We start from the raw sequence: 25337 nt of genomic DNA on the forward strand, positions 1-25337 counted from the left end.
CCTGAGGACTGCCCTTAGCCCATTTGCTTTCCAACACTGAAGCTAAGATTTCTTGGCCTTCTTTGTATATCTATTTTTGCATGTTTGAAGTTTGGTTCCTAATGAGTCTGGGCCAGTGACGAAGGTGGAAGGGGATTATCTTGGAAAATTACTCCTTAGTTCCAACAGGCAAACAGGCAACAAGAAAGGCCCAGGAATTCTGCTCCCCTTGGAGTGAGATTCCAGTTAAGTTTCATCATTCTGTCATAAAGCTGAATTTTCTTTGGGTTGGTGGTCACATCCATATTCTATTTCTCCTGCTTTCTGATGCTGCCATTAAAAAAGAAAAGTTTGTTCTTCCTTTTTTTCAGTGGTAATTTTGGTAAACACTGCCTGCTTTTTTCTTCTACCCTCTCCCCCTGTCCATTTCTGATGCCCCTTAATGAGAGTTCCCCTGGAAACATTCCATCCAACCTCTCTCCAGCTCTATGAACTGGCCCTATTTGTGAAAGCTGAAGACCTTGTGGCTTTGGGTCCCTCTTGCCTTAACTGGAAGATTTTGGAGAAGGTGCCTCCATTGTCCCACCATTCTGATTCAGGCTGGTGCCTGGTATACTCCACCACAGGCATATAACCACAATCTCACATGCCTGACCTACAAAGTTTACAAAGGTCATGTAGACTACATGGGATCTGGGGAAAGATATATCAGATATATCAGACTCTTTATCTTTCTGAATATGAGTTCCCCATTCATGTATATGGCCAGATTTCCAAAGTTTAGAAGTATCTGGTCAGTGGCCAGCTGTTTTTTGATGACACCATCACTGGAGATCACCACAACAGCCACACAGATGAGGAAGTAGAAGTAGTCTGTCTAGTTATAAACCCAGCATGCTTCCCACATGCACAGGGCTTCTGCATCTTGAAGCTCATGCTTAAAACACAGAAGGGTCCAGCAGTGGCAGTAAAGCCTCCATAAGCCATCCTCCTGTGTTGGCAACCAAAAATGGGCTCCTTAGCACTTAGTCAACAAATGCCCTTGAATAGTTTGGCTTTTTCCCCTGAACTGAATGCTGTTTGTATGTTGGATTGGAGTAAGCTTGTCGGCCCCTTCACCTTGCTTCCCTTGCTTAAGCAGATCGAAAGAACCTGTGCTTTCCCCGACATACCTTACACCCCTGCAGAAGCCAAATGGTTAAAAACAGCTTCCGTTGGAGCCAGAGGCTGCTACAGCTACAGCCACAGCTGAAGCTGAAGCAGGAGCTGCCGGTAGCAGAGCTGACCTACAGGAAGAAGCTGAACAACGACTTGAGGCCAGTGGGTAATCTTTTTACCAGAGAGGGGAAGCATATATATGATTTTGCTTTACACCATCATGCTTCTCTGTGGTGGCTTCCTGGTTACTCTTGTGAGGCGGACTTATTGGGCCTGGAAGCTTTTGATCAATATGTCAAAATGGGGATGCTGGTTCATGGGTTGGTTACTGTGGAGCCTAAATATATGCTTTGATTCTTCTGCCTCCTACTTTGAGAGTTTCTTATATTCGGCGGTTCCGAACCTTTCAGACATATATATGATCCTCTTTGGAATTATAAACTCTGCCCTCCTAATACATCTCCCCAAGAGAAACAAAATGCTGGTAAAAAGACCAGTGGGCCAGCCAAAGTAGCTCATGAAGGTATAGCAGCTGTTTCTCCATATCCTCTTCCCAAAGACAACTGTCAAAGATCATGTATGAAGCACCAGAAGGTATCTGATTCCTCAAACCTCAGCCAGGATTGGGAGCCACCACGTCTGATGTGCCCTGAGAGAAGCCAGTGGTTGGGTTGTACACTGCATAGCTCAGCAAAATTCTCCTCGTGCTCTCCACATTTGGATTGTCTTCTTGTCAGAAGAATTGATTGCTCCAGCTTGTCCAAACCACATCTTTGTCAACAACAAACACCAGAATTCTTTCTGCTCTTCTAGGGTCATTGAAGGTATTTTCTGCTGGATATCTGAATATTCCCCTCTCTTCTGCACCCTCAGTACCTCTTGCTCATCTAACATAGATTATAATAGCATGTGTTATGTCACATTATGTCATGTCATGCCATGTCTATAATAGCATAGCAGGAAGAGCCAGACCTTGCCCCAAATTGATGCATCAATGCCCTTATCTTCCTCTTCCACCTGCTCAGACTTATTCAAGTAGTTAATTGAAGGCATCCACCTTTTTATGCATGTTTTCCTCTTGGTGGGTCTCTGAAGAAGGAAGCTTGAGATATTGGATAAAGAACCTTATACAAATCTTTTCACTGGAGACCTGGTCATTGAGATGAATTTCAGTAGAGTGTTTCCATTGCTGAAAAACTTGTGAGAGTTTATCCAGGCCACCATGGTGAAAATGGAGGATATTGTACTTTCTTGGCTAGCAACAACCAACTTCCCACTGGTGCAGGTTTCCACACTAAAGAAAAAGCAGAGAGACCTTATTTGTCCCAAGTCAATCCCAAACACCAGGAAGATCTGTTTGAGGGTAAATACCTTTTGTTGCTCATCCCGTTTGGGGTTTTTCAGTTGGCCACTGTTCTCAGGGAACTGAAGACTCATGTCAAGGCTGGAGGTGGAGCTGGTGGAACAGGTCATGTGATTGTCACACATCTCTGTTTTTGTTGCCCAGAAAAACAGCATTGCTGTTCTCTGTAAGAGCTTCACTTATTGGCAAGAGGCAGAGAGGTGAAGAAAAGGCACCAGAATCAGAAGCAAAAATACTGTACCTGCTTACATCATCAGCAGAGACCTCTAAGGAGCTTTCCTCTTCTTCAGGTTCTGGACGTAACTCTGGGTCCTTCTTTGTCCCATCCACTGACAATTCAAACCTATTTGGCTTGTCCTGAGAACTGATAGTAGACAAAATTCCTGAGTCACTATGGACAGACTGGGTAGCTTAGATAGGACTGTCTGTCCCCAAGCCTTGGGATAGATTGTTCCCATCCTCTAACAAGCTTCTTCGCCATCTTGGAAACTCTAGGCTACCACCAAGATATCCTCACTCTTAGGGATCAGAGGCCATCTTGGTTCCATGGAGCTTGGTTCTGGAGAGCTGATGAGACTCTCCAGAGTCCTGAGCATGGCCAGGGGCCTTGCTTTTGGGGGTTATTTAGGGGAGCTTTCAGGAGTGGTATAGTTCAGGGACTCTTCATCTTGCCTCTGGATCCTGGAGTTAGGAACCCAAGCAAGGATGAGTATGGTCCCCAGAAGTTCATCCTTTTCCAGGTATAAGCACAAATGACCTGGGAGATGCTCCCCAAGGCCCTGCAGTGTCTCTAGGGGGTGGACAAAGACATTGTTATTTGAGTAGATGATCTACCCATCCAATACTGTGGGAAGGCCACTGCTGCCAATGGGGTTGAGGGTCAGGAGGTCAGAGGCTTTTGAGGAGGGTACAGAGACATTGCCAGGGGAATATTTCCATTATCCACAAGAACAAGTGCCAAGTAAGAGATCTATTTATAGATGGACATTAATTGTTACTAGAAGCTTGTTGTAACTTAGCATAACTTAGCATAGCAAGCCACACTGCTCTGTCTGGGACCCCCGACACACACTGGGCTGGACTCATCTCTGGCTGGACTCTGCATGGCTTCCTCACCTAAAGACAAGGTGAGGCAGAGTCATAAACCCACCATTTGTTTTTCTACAGCCATCTTTATGCTATGCCTTTATCCACTGCCTTCCTGTGAACTTTCCTTCTTCATAATTCTAGCTTTGGGAATACATATATCAAATCAACCTTACCATTCCTGCAAAGTTCATGGCAATCAACTATTTCCCTACGGCTCCATATAATCAACAAGTATTTATTATACACTTTTCTAATTGCACGTGCTAAGTACTGAGGACACATTGAAAGGTAGAAACAATCTCTACCCTTACAACCTAATAGAACTGATATGACATGCAAAAAATGATGTGCTATGAAAGACAAAGACAAAGAAGAATCCAGACAAAGTGCTCTAGGAAAACTTGAGGAAGGAATGAACACTTCCAAATGGAGGGAATCAGGAAAGACTTCACAGAGATGGCAAATGAGCTGAACCTTAAAGGAAATGAAAGGAGATCAGCATTTCAGTGGGCTAAGATGGCAAAGGAATGTGATCCAGGTATGGAGGTGGAGTGCCTACATGAATGTGTAGAGGAAGGAGGACTTCTCACATGGTAGAACTCATCTATCCCAGCCTCCTCACTGTATAAAGGAGGAATACTGGGTCCAGAGAGGAACTACTTGCCCAAAGTCATATTGAACCTTGAAGGTACCACATCAATATAAAATAGAACTTACCTTAATTTTCTTCTAACTGCTTTTTACAGGCACATCTTTAAAAGATGGTTAAAGGGAAAAGCAAAAAAAGGATCAGTTCTTAAAATAGGTAAGTATGTAACCTCACAAATCCCAATATCCCTCTGGCTCCATCTTGGTATCACAGAGCTCAGCAGTATTTTCTCACTAAATCCCTAGCTCTTCTTTCTTCTCTTCTACTCAGAAATCCCACTGAGATAAAAAACAGAGATTTTCCTCTAAAAAGAAAATTGTTTTGCCTCCGAAAAGCAGTATGGACCTTAGCATCTGATAGAATTGCCCCTTTAAGAAAATGAAGAGGAATTGCACAGCATTCAGGAAGCTTGAAACAGATCAGAGTCCCATAGTTTTAGAGCTGGAAGAAAACTTAGAAGCTACCAAGTTCTAATAGCAAGTAAAGTGGGACTTTTTGTTGTCTTTTGTTTTGGAGTGCTTCTCGGTACTAAGGCAAACAAGTACCTTTGCATCTTGCCTTGCCTTTGTCTGAATCAAGAGTCTTTGACTGAATGGGGAGTCTTTGATGACCTGCTTAAGTCATGGGAAGACCAAGGTCACATGGGTTTGAGTCACATGGTTGTGATGCCCTCTGACCCTGAAGAAGTATATATATGCTGTGAGGTTAGCATTTTGCTTGGAGCTCTCTCACTGGAAGAGTGTAATGTGATTTGACCAGAAAAGACTCTGGGTAGCCACTGGAGCCCCCTGGCTTTGAAAAACCCACATGTTGGTGCTTCTCTCTCTGGTAACTATGTGTGTAATGTCTTCTACAGCTAGAAGCCTGTTTGCTGATTTGTGTCATTTTTCTCTGTTTATGCAATTTCTGCTTGTAATTTCTGTTTGCATTTTCTCTGAAGTTCAGGGTGCTGACTTTTTCCCCTGAACTAAGTGAATGATATATGTATGCTTAATTAAAGTGAGATTGTAAACCCCTTAAAATTGCTCTCCTTAGAAAAGTAGATCAAAGAACCTGTGCTAGTAGCCCTCCTATGTGCTGGTAGTATTGGCCTTACACAGCCACAGTAGCAGCAAGTAGCATTGTTGTTACACAAATATATCCTTCTCTCTCTGCCACATACACATTTTACAGTGAAGAAACTGAGTGAGAGAAAAGTTAGTGTCTAAGGCAGGATTTGAACTCAGATTTTCCCGAACCCTAACCCAGGCTTATATCCACTATGAATCTATCTGAGTAGGATGCTCCATTGGAACATAGGCAATCCAGCATACTGGAAACACGCCCCTTTCTCTTCAGGTCTCCTCCATGCTGCCTTTCCTGATCTGTAAGTGATTTTGAATGTTCTTATTTGTTTATATAAGCTCATAGAATCCAACCCATGTCCCTTCCCTGCCCCTCTTCATCCCCTCCCCACCTCAGTAGAATGGAAATTCCTTGAAGGTAGGCACTGTTTCATTTTTGCTTTTGTATCCCCAGTGGCTAGGGCATTATCTTGCACATAGTAGGCACTTAAATGTTCATGGACTTGGATTAAATTAAACATCACTGCTTATGGGAGATAATATGATCTAGTGGAAAGAGGGTCAAGTGGAGTCTGGCAGAGCTGGTTTCTAGTTCCAACTCAGATATCTACCATGTCTGTGACTCTGGGCAGGGCACAGTCCCAGTCCCTCAGGCCCTAAGCCTGTAAGTTGCAGAGCAGGGCCAGATTTCCATAGGTGAAGGGAACTTTCCAGGTCCAGATAAAAAATTCTTCCAAAACCAGTGTCTAGGAACCCAACCACTCTTTTCCCCTAAGTATTAACAGTTAAAGAAATAAAAATCTTTCCAAAGAAACACAGTCAAAGGGTTCCCCCTGCCTGCAAGCCCAGCACTTAAATGGCAGACACCCAGCCCGAATATTACTCACATTTTCTCAAATTCATCAGATCATTGAGTACTGAGGAAAAGCCCTGATATGTAAGGGAACGTGATACTGTTGAACTGGAGGACACAAAGTAGTTGGTCTAAAAATGCGACCAACTTGTACTGAATAGAGAGGATAATTGTTTGTATTTCTACAGCACTTTTTTACATATTGTTTCTTATCTTGTCTAATTCTTGTTTAATTTAAGTTTTCCAGAGGAATAAAAATACAAGGTGAAGGAAAAGTTCATTCCTTTAAAAATTCAATTTTAGCCCCAAAGAGCCCATGTTGAAAGAACCTCTAACACATCTAACATATGGTGGCCCACTAGCCAAATGTTCCCTTTGTGCTAACTGCTTCTCTCAAAGGATTATTGCAAAGATGAATTACTTTTTAATTTAATTTTATAACATTTTAAATTTATAAGCATTTATTTCCTCTTCCCCCATTGTACAACCAAAATAAATAAATAACATCCTCATAACAAATATACCTAATCAACAAAGTCAATTTCCACATTGCCATGTCCAAAAACGTATGTCTCATTTCACAACTTGAGTCTATCCATTCTCCATCAAGTAGTGGTGATATGCATCATGTTTAGCACTTTGTAATCATAGTTGGTCATTGTTCAAACCTTTCAAAGTTGTTTGCCTTTATGTTGCTTTTGTTATTGTATAAATTGCGGTTCTGGTTGTGCTCCATTCACTCTGTATGAGTTCATTCAGGTCTTAATTTTTCTCTGAAAGCATCCATTTCTTCATTCTTTTAGTACAATAGTATTCTACTACATTTGTGTGTTATAATTTGTTCAGCAATTCCCCAATTTATTGACACTCCCTTAGTTACAAGGGTTTTTGTGGTTGTTGTTGTTGCTACAAAAGGAGCTGCTACAAATAACTTTGTACATTAATGGGTTCTTTTCTTCCTGCTTTGATCTTCTTGGAGTATAGACCTAGCAGTGGTTTTGTTGGGTCAAAATATATTTACAATTAAGTCACTTTCTGGGGAATAGTTGCAAATTGTTTTCCAAGTTGCCTGGACCAAAAGTCAGCTACGTATAAACCAATTAAATTCAGAACTATCTGTCTACAAGTCTACCGCTCAGAGCTGCCTAAATCTGGAGAAATACTTTATAACTCCACCTTAGATGCTCATGATATATAAACCCTAGCTTGCTTGAGAACTCATTCTTTTATCTTCCTCAGTATTTCTAATTCAACAGAATTTCTAACTGATCAACTCATATAACTCATCAACAAGTTTTCAAATTCTTAAAATCTCAGGTTTTATCATTTTCTTAATTGTCCATAGGGCTCGTAATGCGACTTCACATTTCTCTGCTTAACAGATCACATCAAGGGCCAATTTAATATTCAGATTGGTTTTGATTGGCTTATATTGTTTTTCAGCTTTGACGAATAGCTGATTAGCCCATTCTTAAACAGGCTAAGATACTCCCTAACTCCTATCTGTAGTATCATAAAGAGTTGAATTAGGTAAACAAATCTTTGAGAAGACAAACCAAGAGAAATTAGAATTAGATTTAGGAAGAAAATAAAATCCCTCAGTGGTTCAAAAAAATCAAGCACAAGACAGGGAGGCCTGGGCTAGGTAGGAGTTTGATTGAAATGTTTATTGTGGTTTCAGTGGATTCATAGTTTGAGCCTGGGTTGAGAGCCACACATTTGTGGTATTGCACTCAGTTTTAGGTGCCACATTTTAAGAAGGAAATTGACAATCTGAGGAGAAGGACAATCGGGGGGGGTGATGATGGACCTCAAATTCATGCTATATAATGATCACTTAAAGGAATAGGGGATCTTTCAACAGGAGAAGAGAAAGCTTGAACAAAATTATAGTATATTTCAATATGGGATTCAGATACTCAACATTATTCAATAAACTTCAAGTATATAAAAGGCTCTCAGGTGGAAGAATTATATATTTTTTTCTGCTTGGTCTCAAAGAACAGAACAGAGAATAATTGATAGAAGACACAGGGAAGCAAAGTTTAAACTTCACATGAAGGGAAACTTCCTAACAATTAGAGCTACCCCAATGTGGAAATGGTCTGCCTCTAGAAATCGTGGGGTCCTCATTACAGGTCTTCAAGAAAAGACCTATGACCACATGTTGTGATTTGGGGAAATTCTTGGTATAGTATGGGCTAGATGAGGTAGTCTATGGCTTCTCTTCTGAGATTCTATGGTTTTGATTTTGCATTTGGGACTGCTAATTCTCTCAGTCTGATAATTCTGTCATCAGACACAGTCACTAGTCAATTTCCAAAAATTATTTTAAAAAAAATTTATGGCATCATAGTTGAAGAGACATAAAATAATGTATGTGTGCCTGAGCACGTGCGCGTGCACACACACACACACACTCTACTTTGCAAAGATGACCACAGAATCCCTGAGTGTCAGAATTAGAAGAAACCTCAAAATTTATGTATTCTAATGAGTATCTGAACAGGAATCCCCTTGAAAACACCCCTAATACACAGTCATCCCACCTCTTCATGAACAATATTTGTTTTTAATTTGATAAACCCTTTAAATTACTGCTATTTCTATGACGCAATTTTTAAAGTTATAAGAAACTTCTTCAAATTTGTCACTATCTACTAAAGAATAGCCTCTCCTTTTTCCTTTTCTAGCTTTCTCCTTCCGCGTACCCACTATGAAATGAAACTCACTGTAACTTAAGGCCAGGACTAGAAGACCCAATTCTTTCAAGCCTTAGTGAGAAAATAGCTTGAAAAATTATGTAATGGCAACTGTCCACTGAGCTTGGAATTTAATTAGGCCTTTCAACCTTATGCCTTAGATTGGATATGAATTTAGAAAGCAATACTGCTGCTTGGGGCTTAAGGGGATAAGGGACTAAGAAAAATGGCTTTTACTAGCATCATAGGGAGATGAAACTTTGTTTATCATTAACACCTCAGGGCCACTTTAGACTTTAGTGAATTATGTTCACAAAAGACTGACCCACTGAAAACTTCTCCTATAAAGAAGTTATATCACAATTCCACAAGGTGGTGCTGTGTCCACACGATTATCCATGGCCTTTTAAAAAATTTCTTGATAGAGAAAATTATATTCAGGGTTTGCTATTTTCAGTCTATTTGATTCTGTAGTCCTCATTCAAAATTCAAATTGTATGTACTAAAGACCCTTTAAGATAGCCCAAAATATGCTCATTTTTGCTTTTGTATCCCCAGTGGCTAGGGCATTATCTTGCACATAGTAGGCACTTAAATGTTCATGGACTTGGATTAAATTAAACATCACTGCTTATGGGAGATAATATGATCTAGTGGAAAGAGGGTCAAGTGGAGTCTGGCAGTATTCAGGTAGTATTAAAGATTTAGAACTACAAGAGGTCATCTAATTCCTAATCCTCCCCCCTGCCCCGCGTTTCTTACAGATGAGGAAACTGAGGCTAAAGCAAATGAACTGACTTGCCCATGGTGGTCTAAGTAAGATGTGTGGTACAGATGGGTTTTGAATCTAGGCCATAGGCTATCTAGAGCTGAGAGGATCTCAGATATTATCTGGTCCCAAACCCTCATTTTATAGACATAAAATGAGACCAGAGAGGAGAAAGCACTTGTCAACATCACACAGGTAGGAACCATCAATGGTGAGATTTGAGCCTAGGCCCTCCAAGGCACCGGTCTGCCGCAAATGGGAATGAACACTTTAGTAAGTCATTTTATGGTGAAATGTCTCTTACTTGGCTTTTAGTTCCACTGTGAACACAGATTCTTTTACAAGTCTCAATTTAAACCCTCACATTTGCATTTAATTAGATTTTTCTTGATTTTTACATAATGAGACTCTAATAGAAATAAACAGACTATCTGCTAAGCAGAAGGCAACAGAAACTATAGAATAATAGTTATTGGAAGCTAGTGTCCAGCCCATGTGAGCTGTCTTAGAGCCTCAAACAGAGCTAGAACCTCACTTTAACTGAGGTACTGAGGTGAAGGGGAGGGGCAGACAAGAAGCAGCCACTTGGTCCAGAGAATATTCAGAGGAAGTTGACCAAGAAGGTTGAAGGATCTTAAAAATAAAGATAAGAATAATTACATTTATATAGTGCTTTAAGGTTTGCAAAGAGCTTTCCAACTAGTTCTCATTTGATCCTTTCAATAACCTTGGGAGGTAGGTACTATTATTTTCTTTATTTTCAAGATTAAGAAACTGAGGCAGACAGAGGCAAAGGAACCGATGAAAAAGTTTGAGATAATCAGTTATTAAAAGAGGTATGGCTTCTAGGAATAAGGAGGTGATAGTTCCCCTATATTCTGCCTTTTTTGGACTTAGAGTAAAGTACCACATTTATTTCTGGGCATCATAGCTTAAGAAGAACATTGATAAGGTACACAATGTCCAGAGGAGGCAGCCAGGAGGCAAAGAGCCTTGAGTTTTTGTCATAGGAGGATCAATTGAAAGAGCTAGGGATGTTTACAAGACTCAGTAAGGACATGCTACTTAGCGTGACTTGAGATCAGATTTTAATTCAATTCTTTCCTCATTCCAGGTCTAGCATTCTATGCATTGTTGCCATCTAGCTGCCCTACTTCATCTCATAAGAAGACTGGAAGTTTGAGTTGAATGAATTGGGAATGTTTAGTTGGAAAAGAGAAAACATGAGGGCTGCCTTCAGGAAATTGAAGTATTTAATGGTCATGTGGAAGAGAAATGCTCCCCTTGACCTTAGAGAACAGAACTAGCAAGGTATGGATGGAAGTTGGGGAGAGGTAGATGCAAACTTGATGGAAGGAAGAATTTTATAGTCCCCAGAGGTTTCCAGAAATGGGCTGCTTGGGGAGGCAGTGCCAGATGCCTCCTCACTGAGGATTCTCAAGCAGAAACTCTGCCACCCAATGTAGAAATGATCCTTTGTTCTATACCAATTGATTTCAATGGTCTCTAAGACCAGCTCAGTGACTTTATGATTCTCTAATAAGATAAACTAATTCACATAAGAGCATAAGGAAGACAGCTGAGACAGAATCAGCCTGGAAGTCACGAAGATCTGTGTTCAAGTTCTACCTTGAACATTCTGACTGCATGACTCTGGGCAAGTCATTTAACTTCTAAGTGCCCTAGGCAACTGTCCAGAATGAATTTAGAGAATGGGTGCAGATCAGCATTGCTAGGGTAATTTCCTCTTCAGGATTTCCATACGCCAATGAAATCACAGGGTCTGTTTAAGAAAAAGAGGAAAGGAGATACCTAACATTAGAGAGGTGACTCTTTAGTTGTAGAATACCATGAAGTGGAGCAGCAGACTAATGAGGAACTGCCCTTGACCTGGGAACATTTTATTGTAATAGCCCTCAAAGAACACAGTGACTATGGATTTCTACTCTCCCTCCTCATTAAATCTGTGTGGACCATCTACCTTTGCAATGTTCCCTTTCCCTGACCTCATTTTAGCTCTAGCTAGTTACCTCTTAAACATATGCTATTGTTCCCTAAGAAACTGGGTTAGCAAGTATGGCTAGAGCCATGTAAATCCTGTTTTTGAAATCCTGTAGGGAAAATACACTTCTGCTCTCATCTTCAAAATTAAGATTAGGGAATAGTGAAGAGACTCAAAGCACAAAGGCAAAGGATTGTAAATTACACACACACACACACAGTGAAGTCTAAAATTTTCAGGAAATGCTTCAGTTTGAGAGGCAGTTATTCATTTTATTAATAATGCTAGTATTTTATTAATAGAAGAGGTCAGTGGCACTCCTGAATGCCAAAGACACCTCATGTTGATGGACTCACACTTTATATGCTCTTGGAAGAGTAGGTGTTCCTGAGGGTGGCAATGAACTCTGATTGGTTAACAATTAATGAGAGAATGAATATTACAATGAGAAATGGGCTCACTCCAGTAAGGGGCAGAGAGAGTGACATCACATCACTCTTGGACAAAGAGATCATCTCTACAGCCAGACCACCCCCAGCCAATCCACCCAAACTTGTTTGAATGGAACACAATGAGAAGGAATTCACCTTAGATAAGATAATCTAGGTGGGGTAAATTTTTGGCAGAGGTCAGTAATACCCTTCAAAGGTTAGGCTTTGAAAAAGGAAACAGGACAGAGAAAAAATCTGCACCCCACCATAATTGGTAATTAATAATAATTTCCCTCAATACACACATTATATGTATGTGTGTATGGATATATATACATATATATATACACATGTAATATATATATACATACATATATATATATATATATGTATATATACACACACATACACACACACATATATAGTAAAAAACCTTTTGCACAGTGCCTGGCACATACTAAGTACTACATAAATATTAGCTATCATTATTATAATTATATGTAGAGAATATATACATATACCCACATATACATACATATGTGTGTGTGCATATCCACACACATGTGCATACATGTATATTTGGTAGAAAGATGGGGATTGGAAAATTCCAGATTGACTTACGAATTGTATTCTATATAACTTTCCTCCATTTCTTCAAACCCAAGATTTTTGCTCTTTAACTCTTTGTTTAAAGAAGTGAATCTAGAACATCTGCCTAGTACAAAGATATTGTTAAGTAATGGTAAAAGTAATCTATTCATATTTTTTTTTCCCTAGCGTGAACATGTTTCCTTCACTGGTCCTATGAGTGAAGCAGATGTTGCTGCTGAAAAGGCAGCAACACTTACTTTCATCATGAATAGCCATTTATTAACAGCTTCTGAGTTCTTTGCTGTACTTTTAATGGACACCTAGCATTTTGATGATTTAGTTTCATTGGAAGACAAGCAACTGAAAAAAATAGCCTGCTCATTCAGCCAGCCCTTCTATTTTCCAGGGCTTTTCTCCAGAGCTTATCTTGTGTTAATGGAATGACCTTGAATTGGGAGCATTTTCTTTTCTATTTATTCTTTTCAAGAATAGGCTTGGTTCAGAAACACATTATAAAAAATCATCTCAGAAAGATTTGCTTTTTTACATGAATCAATGTGTTCAACAAGGTAAACTCCATGATTCAAATTCAAAGTAAAGACCGAAATCCCCAAATCTGAATTTAAACTAACCTACTCAGATTATGACATGGGAAGTGAAGAGTGTGTTGTCCCCAGGTGTCTCTGCCTCTTTAAGTGGGTATTATGGATATTCTCTTGGAGCTCTGAGCCCCTACTAAGCAAATAATTCCACAAGGATGAACATCTCTGCAAATTGGATGGTTGCTATTAGTACTTGTCAATGGATTGGGATTCACAGCTGACTAGAAAAACTCTAAGGATCAAGAGTAAACATAGGCAGAAAATAATCTTACACAAACTCAGATGGATCTATGCTCACTGATTAGTAGTTGTAAGCTTGTTATTTCAGATGAGAGACCTTAGGGGAATAAGGAGCACAGGAGCCTGGAAGCAGAGTTGTATGAGTCACAACTGCCACTGCCCCCGAAAAGGTGGGTAGCATTTGTTCCAACCATTATCAGGGAAGCATCTAACCCTGATGGTCTCATGGGGCCCTGGAAAACATTATTGAGTAATGGAAACTGTGAGATTCTGCAGGTAGGATGCTGTGTTACTTTCTGTAGGGCCTTCACCCATAGGGAGTTCTGCCCCTAGAATGCTTGGGAATTTTTCTCAACTGTTTTCTTACGTGAGTTTGTCTCCTTCTGGGACAGAGACTCAGGTATTGATACAAAGGTTAGCTTGTATGCCTGTGAATGGTAGGAAGAAACCAATGAAAATTTTGAGATAATCAGTTATTAAAAGAGGTATGGCTTCTAGGAATAAGGAGGTGATAGTTCCCCTATATTCTGCCTTTCTTAGACTTTGTGTGGAGTACTGCATTGGTTTTTGGGATCATAGCTTAAAAAGGACATTGATAATGTACAGAATGTTCAGATGAAGCAGCCAGGATGATGAAGGACCTTGATTTCATGTTAGAGGAGGATCAATTGAAAGAGCTGGGAATGTTTACAGGACTCAGTAGGGAAATGCTAGCTATCTGCACTTATTTGAAGAGTTGTCAAGGGAAGAAGGGATTAAATTTGTTCCATTAAACGCGAGAGGGAAGAATGGAGGAATTGGTGAAAGTAGCAAAGAGGTCAGTTTAGGGGCTTGATATGGAGAGTGTGTGTATGCATGTGTATGTGTGCGTGTTCATGTAGGTGTGATGTGTTGTGTATAAAATCTTTAATTATAATTAATTGTAATTAAGATTATCCCAAAGTGAAATGGAATGCATCAAAAGAAAGTGGTTTCCTTCTTCTTGGAGCATTTTCACTTGAGTCTGGAATTCCTATTATAATCTTTTGTTTTGTTTTCCCTGCTATATCTGTGTTGGACTAAATGACTACTGAGGTGTAATGCTAATGGGAAGAGGGTGTAAGATTTTCCCCACCCATGAATAGGACTCAAGTGGAGCCCATTAAGGAGCCCTAAGCAAGCTTAGAGGAGGAGCTTGCTTGTAGGAAGGCTTTCACACCTTTTGCTAATAAACTAATTAGGCCAGGTTGTGATGCCTTCTGGCTCTAAGTCTATTATTTGAAAGAGTATATATTGTGAGAGGTGAGCTTTTGCTTTGGTGGGTTTGTTCATGAAAAGGACCTTGTGATTCCCTGGTTGAGACTCTGAGTGGCCCTATGTTCAGAGCTTCCCAACTGCTCAGAGGTAAAGGCTCTCTCGATTCAGTGGTAAATGTAAAGTATGTAGCCATATTGCTTTGATTCAGGCAGTAGAGCCCTGTCTGTTGGTCTTTATTTCTTTGCTTCTATTTTCTCTATTGATATATGTAATTAAGGAAGATCATTGACCCCTTTAAAGTTGCTTTCCTTAGTAAAGCAGATAAAAGAATCTGCACTAGCAGCCATCCTGGGTATGCCAGTGTGGTTGCCTGTTACATGAGGTCCTTTCCAAACTCTTAGATTCTTTGATCCTGTCTGTAAGGGATGAGGGCCACCAATGAGAAAATGGCCTCGAATTAAACAAGTTAAGTTCTTGTATAGAAGTGACTCTAAAGTTCTCTTTTCTTTTCTAAAAAGGATTTCCATAAATTTAAAATACAATAAATTTGAAAAAAGAAAGGAAGAATTCCTAAGAAAGTATATACAATATCAGCAGCTATCCCCTTCTAAGAATTTTCCAGGAGAGCTCATCCACTGAAAAGAACACACTTTCTGCCATCCTATCACTCATGGCCCTTTGTTAAGTTGTTAGCTCTGGTCCTAGTGGTGATATCCCCTTTCTCATTTCACTCTGGAGCAAGTGATACTGTTTGGTGCCACAAAAGTTTTGTTGTTAGAAGATATACTTTTGAATCCCATCTGTCATACTTATTAACTCTATGTCTTCTTCACTATATGAGCCAGCTGCACCTATCAAATGGCAATATTAATATTTTTAATACCTACCCAATGGTGTTGTTGCAAAAAAAATGCATTGTATGCTTAAGATCTTATTTAATGTAATATATTATCATCATAATGTGTGGCACATGAATGCTTTGATTCTTCCATGGATTAATAATTTCATCAAACCAGGCTCTCCTCCCTTTATCTTGCTTCAATTTTATTCAGTCCTCTTCATAAATTTTCCATAGTAGAACAACTCAATGAACTGGAGGTCATAGAATGAAAGAGCTGGAAAGGACCTCACAGACTCCTTGTCTAACTTGTATTTGACCAAGAATCATCTCAACCATTTTCACACAAAGTGTTTATGCAACATTTTTAGTAGGCCATTCTACTTTGGGACAGTCCTAAATATTAAGACATGGTTCCTTACATCAAGATTTAATCGATATCTCTGTAAAATCTAACAAATACTTCCATTTTTTTTTCTGGTGGGGCCAAGTACAACATTTCAAATCCATCTTCCATATGAAAGTCCTTCAAATACTCGATGACATCTATCATATCATTTTTTTGTCTTTACTTCCCCTGATCATATAAGAGGTGTGTCCCATACCTCAGTAATTGTACATATTCAAATTTCCCAGTTGAATCAGTCAGTGATATGAACTAGCTGTAAAAAAAGACTCAAATCAATCAATAAAAGATTTTAGACCAAGTAAGAAAAAGTCTTGTAGCAATCTAGAAAGACCAAAAACCATTGAAAAAGTAAAATGATGTTACACAGGAAGTATACTTGTATGGCTGAGAAGACTTGTCCATACACTGTGGGGTTTGTATAAAAGAGCTGATTGGTTTAGAACCCAAGGATCCAAGCCACTACCAACATAAAGGAGTGACTTTTCAGTCAAGCCTGTGAGAAGGAATCATTTTGAGGGAGAAGAGCCTAGGCCATGCCCCAGTTTTGCACCTCATCTTCTAGTTTACTCTCCTCCTTCCTCCTCACCTTCATCTTTTCTGGAGGAAAACCTGTGAACTTCAGGGGGCCAGATGATTTAGACTTCAAAGGGCTTTTATAATCATCCTGTTAATGTTGATATGACATATTGTGATTGGATGAAAACATATACCATTGGCAATCATGATCTGTTATTAGTTCTCAATTGGTTACATCTTATTAACATTTACTAGTGACTAATGGGCACTCATGAAAGCTTCTGAATATAGGAATACAAGCACATAGTAGTTGCTTAATGGATGTCTGTAGAGGCAATGTTGCACCATAGAAAATACTCTGGATTTTAAGTCAGAGGATCTGGATTCTAATCTTACTATGCCACTTATTGCTTATGTAACACTGGGCAAATCACTTAAGCACTCTTGGTCTCAGTTTCTTCATGTGTAAAAAAGGGGGCAGGACTAAAGCACCTTGAAAGTTCCTTCTAACTTTGTATCTAGTAGCCTATGAAATGAATAGGTAATGGCAAAAATCTCTATTTCTTTCTCTGTCTTTGTCTGTCTGTCTGTCTGTCTCTCTCTCTCTCTCCCTCTTTCTCTATGTGTGTCTCTCTGTGTCTCTCTGTCTCTCTCTGTCTCTTTTTCTCTCTGTCTCTGTGTGTGTATGTCTCTCTCTCTCTCTCTTTCTCTCTCTCTCTCTCCCTCTCTCTCCCTCTCTACCTCTTTCATCTGTGTTCCAGAAGTAGTTCATGTACATTTGTGTTTTCCAGCACCTCCTAATGTTTTTATTTTCTCATTATTTCAAGCAAAAATGAGGTAATTAACTTCAGGGGAACTTTTGTTTATATACTCAATTGGATTTTTAAAATATTGAACCTATGCTCAGCTTCCAACATTGACTTGTTGGGGTTGCTGGGGAGGAAAAATTTCTCTGTGATAGAATCTGAGGCCTCCTTCCCTCCTCTACACTTATTTGTCTTTCTCCTCCATATAAGTTAAGGTTCTTTACCTTGTGTCCAAAGACTGGGGTCTATGAACTTAGATGGAAAAAAAATCTTTATTTTCTCTAACCTTTAACTGAAATTTAGCATTTTCTTCACTTATTTAGAAAACATTATTCTGAGAAGTGTTCACAGGCCTTATAAGACTGCCAGAAAGATTCATGACACAATAAAATTTGTTAAGAATGCCTGAGCTAGACCTTTAAGAATGCTACAAAACATACACACCATAGATTAAGCATTGCTCTTAAAAGCTGGAGGGAGATTTCCAACCTCTTTTCTTCAAACTCACCTGAAAAAGACAGAAACTAGCTTTAATGGTACAATTGAATAAAGTGATGGCCTCTTTGTCCATCTGATATTTGTGGTTATTAGCATCAATACTTCCAGAGGAAATAATGACCCTGTGTGGCACAATCTGCAATCTAACTCCTAACTAAATTCATATTATTCAATGGAATGCTTGAGCATCACCTATATATTTTACTCAATGGTAAATTCCCTGATGGAAGGAACTATGGATTATTTATAGGATCCTAAATTTAGGGCTGAAAGGAATTTTACAGGGTATCAAATCTAACCCTGTAATTTTATATATAAGGAAACTGAGGCCTAGAGGGGTTAAGTGACTTGCAGGTAATAAATAGAAGAGTTGAGATTTGAACTGAGGCCCTTTGTTTCTTCTTCTAAACCTCTTTCCATTCTACCATACTGCCTCCTCAAAACTTGGTATTTCTAACAATGCCTAAGACAGGGCCCTACAGCAGTAAGAATTTAATAAATATTTGTTGAATGGTTGAATGAATTAATGAATGAGTGAGTAATTTTTTGTCATCTCATTAAGTGCATCTATGATTGGTTAATATGCCAAACAGGAAAATGATAAATGTTGGAGAAGATGTGGGAAAATTGGAACATTAATGCATTGTTGGTGGAGTTGTGAACTCCTGTGCAAACTGTGCATAACCTTTGATCCACTACTAGGTCTATATCCCAAAGAGATCATTAAAAAGGGAACAGGACCCACATGTACAAAAATATTTATAGCAACTCTGTGGTGACAAAGAATTGGAAATTGATGGGATGTCCATCAATTAGGGAATGGCTGAATAAGTTGTGGTATATGAATGTAATGAATACTATTATGTTGTAAGACATGATGAGCAGGCAGGTTTCAGAAAAAATCTACAAAGACTTACATGAACTGATACTGAGTGAAGTGAGCAGAACCAGGGAAACATTGCACTTAGTAACAGCACCATTGTGCAATGACTGACTTTGATAGAGTCAGCTCTTCTCAGCAATACAATGATCTGAGACAATTCTAAAAGATTCATGATGGAAAATGATAGCCACATCCAGAGAAAGAACTATGGAGTCTGAATACGGATGGAAGCATACTATTTTATCTTTTTTTCTTTCTCATGGTTTTTCCCTTTTGTCCTGATTCTTCTTTCACAATGTGACTAATGTGGAAATATGTCTTTTTTAAATAATTATTTTTTTTAATTTTTAGTTTATAACGTTTAGTTCCACAATTTTTTGAGTTTCAAATTTTTCTCCCTCCTTCTCCTTCTCCCTCCCCCCCCCCACAAGATGGCATACAATCCAGTGTAGGTTCTACACCTATCTTCACATTGAACTTACTTACATAATAGTCCAGTTGTAAAGAAGAATTATAACCAATGGAATGAATCATGAGAAAGAAGACACAAAACCAAAAAAGAAGGGAAAAAAGAGAGCAAATATTTTGCTTCAATCTGCATTCAGACTCCATAATTCTTTCTCTGTAATCACATAGCTTTTTTCTTCATGAATCTTTTGGAGCTGTCTTTGAACCTTTCATTGATGAGAGGAGCCAAGTCTATCAAAGTTAATACTTATAAATACTGTGTATCTGTAATCGCGTGTAATGATCTCCTGGCTCTGCTCCCCTCACTCAGCATCAGTTCGTATAAGTGTTTCCACGTTATAATGAAGTCCGTCTGCTCCTCAGTTCTCATAGCACGATAGTATTCCCTTACATTCATATGCCACAATTTGTTTGGCTGTTCTCCAGTTGACAGGCATACCCTTGAGTTCCAATTCTTTGCTACCAACAAAAAGATCTGCTATAAATATTTTTGCACATACTGGTCCATTTCCCACTTGTGTGATCTCTTCGGGATACAGCCCTAGAAGTGATATTGCTGGGTCAAAGGGTATGCACATTTTTATAGCCCTTTGGGCATGGTTCCAAATTGCTCTCCAGAATGGCTGGATCAGTTCACAGCTCCACCAACAATGTAACAATGTTCCAATTTTCCCACATCCTCTCCAGCATTTATCATTTTCCTGTTTTGTCATGTTAACCAATCTGACAGGAGAGATGTGGTACCTAAGAGTTGTTTTGATTTGTATTTCTCTAATCAATAGTGATTTAGGGCAATTTTTCATATGACTATAGATATCTTTCATTTCTTCCTCTGAAAACTGGCTGTTCATATCATTTGACCATTTCTCAATTGGAAAATGACTTGTACTTCTATAAATTTGACTCAGTTCCCTGTGTATTTTAGATATGAGGCCTTTATCAGAGACACTGGTTATAAAGATTTTTTTCCCAAGTTTTTGCTTCTCTCCTAATCTTTGTGGCATTGGCTTTGTTTGTACAAAAACTTTTCAGTTTAAGATAATCAAAATTATCCATTTTGCATTTTGCAATGCACTCCATCTCTTTTTGGGCCATGAATTCTTCCCTTTCCCATAAATCTGGCAGGTAAACTATTCCTTGCCCTCCCAAATTGCTTATAATATCAGCCTTTATTCCTAAATCATGAACCTATTTTGACTTTATTTTGGTATACGGTGTAAGATATTGGTCTATGCCCAGTTTCTGCCATACTATTTTCCAGTTTTCCCAGCAGTTTTTGTGATGTAGTGAATTCTTAACCCAGGAGCTGGATGCTTTGGTTTATCAAAGAGTACATTGCTATAGTCATTGACTACTGCATCTTGTGTAACTAACCTATTCCACTGATCCACCATTCTTGTTTCTTATCCAGTACAAAGTAGTTTTGATGAATGATGTTTATAATACAGTTTAATATCTGGTATGGCTAGGCCATCTTCGCTAGCATTTCTTTTCATTAATTCCCTTGATATTCTGGATCATTTGTTCTTCCAGATGAATTTTGTTATTATTTTATCCAGCTCTGAGAAATGATTTTTGGTAGTTTGATTGTATGGCACTGAGTAAGTAACTTAATTTAGGTAAAATTGTCCTTTTTATTATATTAACTTGACCTAACCACAAGCAACTGATGTTTTTTCCATTTATTTAGATCTGACTTTGTGTGAAAAGTGTTTTGTAATTTTCTTCATATACGTCCTGGGTTTGTCTTGGCAGGTAGACCCTGAAATATCTTTAAATGGGATTTCTTTTTCTATCTCTTGCTTTCGGGCTTTGTTAGTAATATATAGGAATGCCAAGGATTTATGTGGGTTTATTTTATATCCTGCAACTTTGCTCATTTTTTATTATTTCAAGTAGTTTTTTACTTGATTCTCTAGGATTCTCCAAGTAAATCATCGTATCATCTTCTTCTCTTATTGCTAAAACTAACATTTCTAGTGCCAAATTGAATAATAGGGGTGATAATGGACATCCTTGTTTCACCCCTGATCCTATTGGAAATGCATCTAGCTTATTCCCATTTCATATAATGCTTGCTGATGGTTTTAGGTAGATGCTACTTAAAATTTTAAGGAAGACTCTTTATTCTTATGCTTTCTAGTGTTTTTAATAGGAATGGGTGCTGTATTTTGCCAAAAGCTTTTTCTGCAAATATTGAGATAATCATATGGTTTCTGCTAGTTTTGTTGTTGATATGATCAATTATGTTGGTAGTGTCTCTAATATTAAACTAGCCTTGCATTTCTGGAATAAATCCTACCTGGCATAGTGCATTATTCTCATGAAAAGTTGCTGTAATCTTTTTGCTAATATTTTATCTAAAATTTTTCATCAATATTCATTAGGGAAATTGGTCCATAATTTTCTTTCTATATTTTGACTTTTTGGAAATATGTTTAATATGATTATACATATATATAGCATATGTTGGATTGCTTGCTGTCTTGGTGAGTGGGGGAAAGGAAGGAGGGAGGGAAAAATAATTGGATCTCAAAATCTTATGAAAAGCAAATGTTGAAAACTATCTTGAAAAAAGAAAATACTATTAAGTGGAAAAAAATTTTAAAAATAAATACACCTACAAGCAATAGACAAACACCATTATTTTCCTATTTGCCAGTTACTCCATAATTTTAAAATGAGCCATCATTTTATGCCAATCTGGGACAATATAGAAATAGAAAATAGACTCAAGAATATATTATTAGAGCTCATAAAAATCAGGAATTGCAAAAGATGACCCACTTTTTACAAATAAGGTCTGCCAGAGATCCATAGATTTTGACCATGATGGTTCTGCATGATAAGTGATCTCTAGTCCTCCTACTGCAAACAAAGAGATAAAAGAAAATGCCAAGGCCATGAGCAAAAGGAAATGCCAAGGCCATGAGCAAGCCCAGCTGTTTAGCACACACTCTTAGAAATGGGGGATATTTGTACCTATGTTCCATAAGGATGGAGATAATGATAAAGGCAGCCAATTTCTTGGCATCTATTTTTTTTCCTTCCTCAGTGCTCCACTTACATCAGCATGTACCTAAGAAAAAACATCCTAATCTCATACTTGACTGCTTTAGCTTTTGTATCTCTAGCATCCTAGGAGGAGGTATAGGTTTGAGGAAGAGAATGGCCAGTGCTTCTGTGACTACCATCCTGCTGCCATTCTATAAGGCTAGGGAGGTGGAGGGGGCTAGAAAGTGCTACCCCTTGGATGTCTTCTGATTCGTTCTCTGTCCACGAGTCAATCTCTCTCTTTTTCAAAACAAAACAAAAAACAAACAAAAAAATCCAATAATTTCCACCAAAGTGGAAAACTCTGTCCTCTAGTTCTGATTTTGTGTTTGCTTCATCTTTTCCCTAGCTGGGAAGAAATATAACTCCCAGGGTCTTCAGTGACTACCTTGAGAGACAGTCATTCCAAACTTTTATAGGACTAATTAGTGTCACGCTAACAATAGAGATGAAAAACAATTTTTCCTCTTTATGTCTTCATGAGCTTTCTACACAAAATACATGTCATTTGTTGTTGTTTTTCAGTCATGTCCTGCTCTTTGTGACCCGATTTGGGGTTTTCTTAGCAAAAATAATGGAGTAGCTTGACATTTCCTTCTCCAACTCATTTTACAGATGAGGAAACTGAGGCAAACAGGAGTAAGTGACTTGCCCAGGATCACACAGCTAGTAAGTGTCTGAGGCCAGATTTGAACTCAGGAAGATGAGACTTCCTGACTCCAGGACTGGTGATCTATCCATTGTGCCACCTAGCTGCCAATGCGTATCATAGCGCTTCCTTAAGAGAACACATTTCAAAAGAGCTCAATTCAGGCCTATGCTGGTAAATGTTTAGCAGCTGCCTCTCTTAAAAAAAATGTGCACAGAATATACTTTCAAGTTGAATCTATATGATTAACATATTCTAAATCTCTTATATCCAGACAATAAACAAAACAATAAATCGATTTGTAGCATTTGCTGATTTCTGAAGTGTAAATGCTCACATTGAAAATTTAACAATTGGCTCTCCGGAGTCCGTACAAACTGTCTCCAACATACCACTGGAACAATCCTCATTCAATTCTTTCCTTTCTTAAGTTAAGAATAATTACTACCTTTACTTCTCCCATTAAAAAAGTGAACTTAACAAATATTAACTAAAATGAGCATGTCGTTTTACACGGTAGAACAGAGAAAATTGTACATGAAACAGTAAATCTTTTTACAGAGAGCTTGCTTTTTCAAAAACATATACATTAAATTCAATATACAACTTTTAAAGCTCTCCTGCTTTTACTGTGATTCCTTCTGGACTTCCTTTGTTTCACTTCTATGCACAAAAAACCCCAAACCAAAAATGTTTCAACAAACATATTTTCTTTATTTTCTTCTTGACATCCTTCTTTATCCCCATTTCTCTACCCTAAATTGAGAAGAAAACATAAACAAGGATAAATGAAATCTTTATGACAAATATACTTAGTCAATCAAAGTAAAACTCCACATTGATTATGCTTGAAAATCTATATCTAATTTTCCAACTTGAGCGTATCACTTCTCCTTCAGGAGGTGGGTAACACGCTTGAATCCTCTGGATTAATCCTCTGGAATCATGGCAGTTTACCGCATTGATCATAGTTCTCACGTTTTTCAAAGCTGCTTATAATTTTATTATCATATAAATTATTCTCCTGGTTCCCTTCACTTTGTTTTATATCAGGTCACATAAGTCTTCCCAGGTTTCTCTGAAATGATCCCTTTCGTCATTTTTTATAGTGCAATAATATTCCATTATTCACCTATACCATTTATTTTAGCCATTCCCAATTAATGGGCATGCCATTTATCTTTCAATAATTTGCTATAATACAGTAAGTTGCTACATGTATTTGGGTACATATGTTTCCTTTTCCACTTTGATCTCTTTGGAGTCTAGACTTAGCGTGGTATTGCTATTATCAAAGGGTGTAATAGCTTTTGGGGCAGTTTCGAATTGCTTTCCAGAACGACTAGACCAATTCACAGCTCTGCCCATGGCACATTATGTTGTTTTGGATTCTTTGCTAATGTTTCACTATCATCAATGTTCATTAGGGATGTCATTATTATTGTTATTGTTGTATTCTTAGCTTTATCTTTTCCTGATTTAAGAGTGAAGAATATATTTGAATCACAAAGAGTTTGAAAGAATATCTTCTTGTCCTATCTTTACAATTTATATAATATTACACTTAATTATTCTTTGAACGTTTCATAGAGTCCACTTGTAAATCTATCTAGTTCTGGGCTTTTTTTCCTCTAAGGGAAATGTTACTGATTGATTTCTTTTGCCTATATTGGATTATACAACATAACCAATTTCCTTTTGTGCTTTGCGCTAATCTGGGTATTTCATAGTTTTGTAAATATTTTATTGAGTTATTATTTTTGTTGACATATAATTGAACAAAATTGTTTCCTTTATTTTATCTTTAATTGTTGTAAATTTCCTTTTTACTTTAACATAATTTTTCTTTTCTTAAAAAATCAGATTGGCTACCAGTTTACATTATTATTATTACTTTTAAAATCACATCACAATTTTATTCACAAATATAGTATTTTTGTTTTCAATTTTGATAATCTTTCCTTAGATTTTTCAAGATTTCTATTTTGATATTTAATAGTGTGTTATTGTTGCTGCTTTTCTAGTTTTTTCAATTGAATTCCAAGTTTGTTGATCTGTAAGTTGGCTCTTTTATTGATGAATCCACCATGCCACCTAGCTGCCCTAGGTGAGACTAAACCTACCTTGTCAGAGATTGCTTGGTTTTGGCCCAGTCTTCTGGTGACTAGTTTAAATTTTGAACTGAGCTCCTTTTCTGTCTCTTCCTTGCATAATCCAAATCCCATAGTTAGTTTCATCCCTTGATATGATGCTGAGAGGCCTCAACCAAACTAATTGTGCTGGTAGTGATCTTTCTATAAATATTCTATATATCTTGCTTCCCAAGTAGTGCCCTGGCCCTTTACCCTTGTGGCTCCATTATATTTTTGGCATTAAATGCATGGGCACTGGCCTGTCCAGGTGTGGGTGTGGGTTTGTCTCCTATTGTCCTGCAGGCCAAATTATCTGGGTACTGGTCTGGCACTTTCTCCCAAAACGTCTGGGGCAT

At 38.1% G+C, this 25337-nt stretch overlaps 1 pseudogene; it reads right to left on the reverse strand.

The window, feature by feature from the left end:
• Nucleotides 1–287: 287 nt before the first annotated feature.
• Nucleotides 288–25337, reverse strand: LOC118847099 (annotated as a pseudogene).

This window comes from Trichosurus vulpecula, chromosome 4 (assembly GCF_011100635.1).
Source record: "Trichosurus vulpecula isolate mTriVul1 chromosome 4, mTriVul1.pri, whole genome shotgun sequence".
Lineage (NCBI taxonomy): Eukaryota > Metazoa > Chordata > Mammalia > Diprotodontia > Phalangeridae > Trichosurus > Trichosurus vulpecula.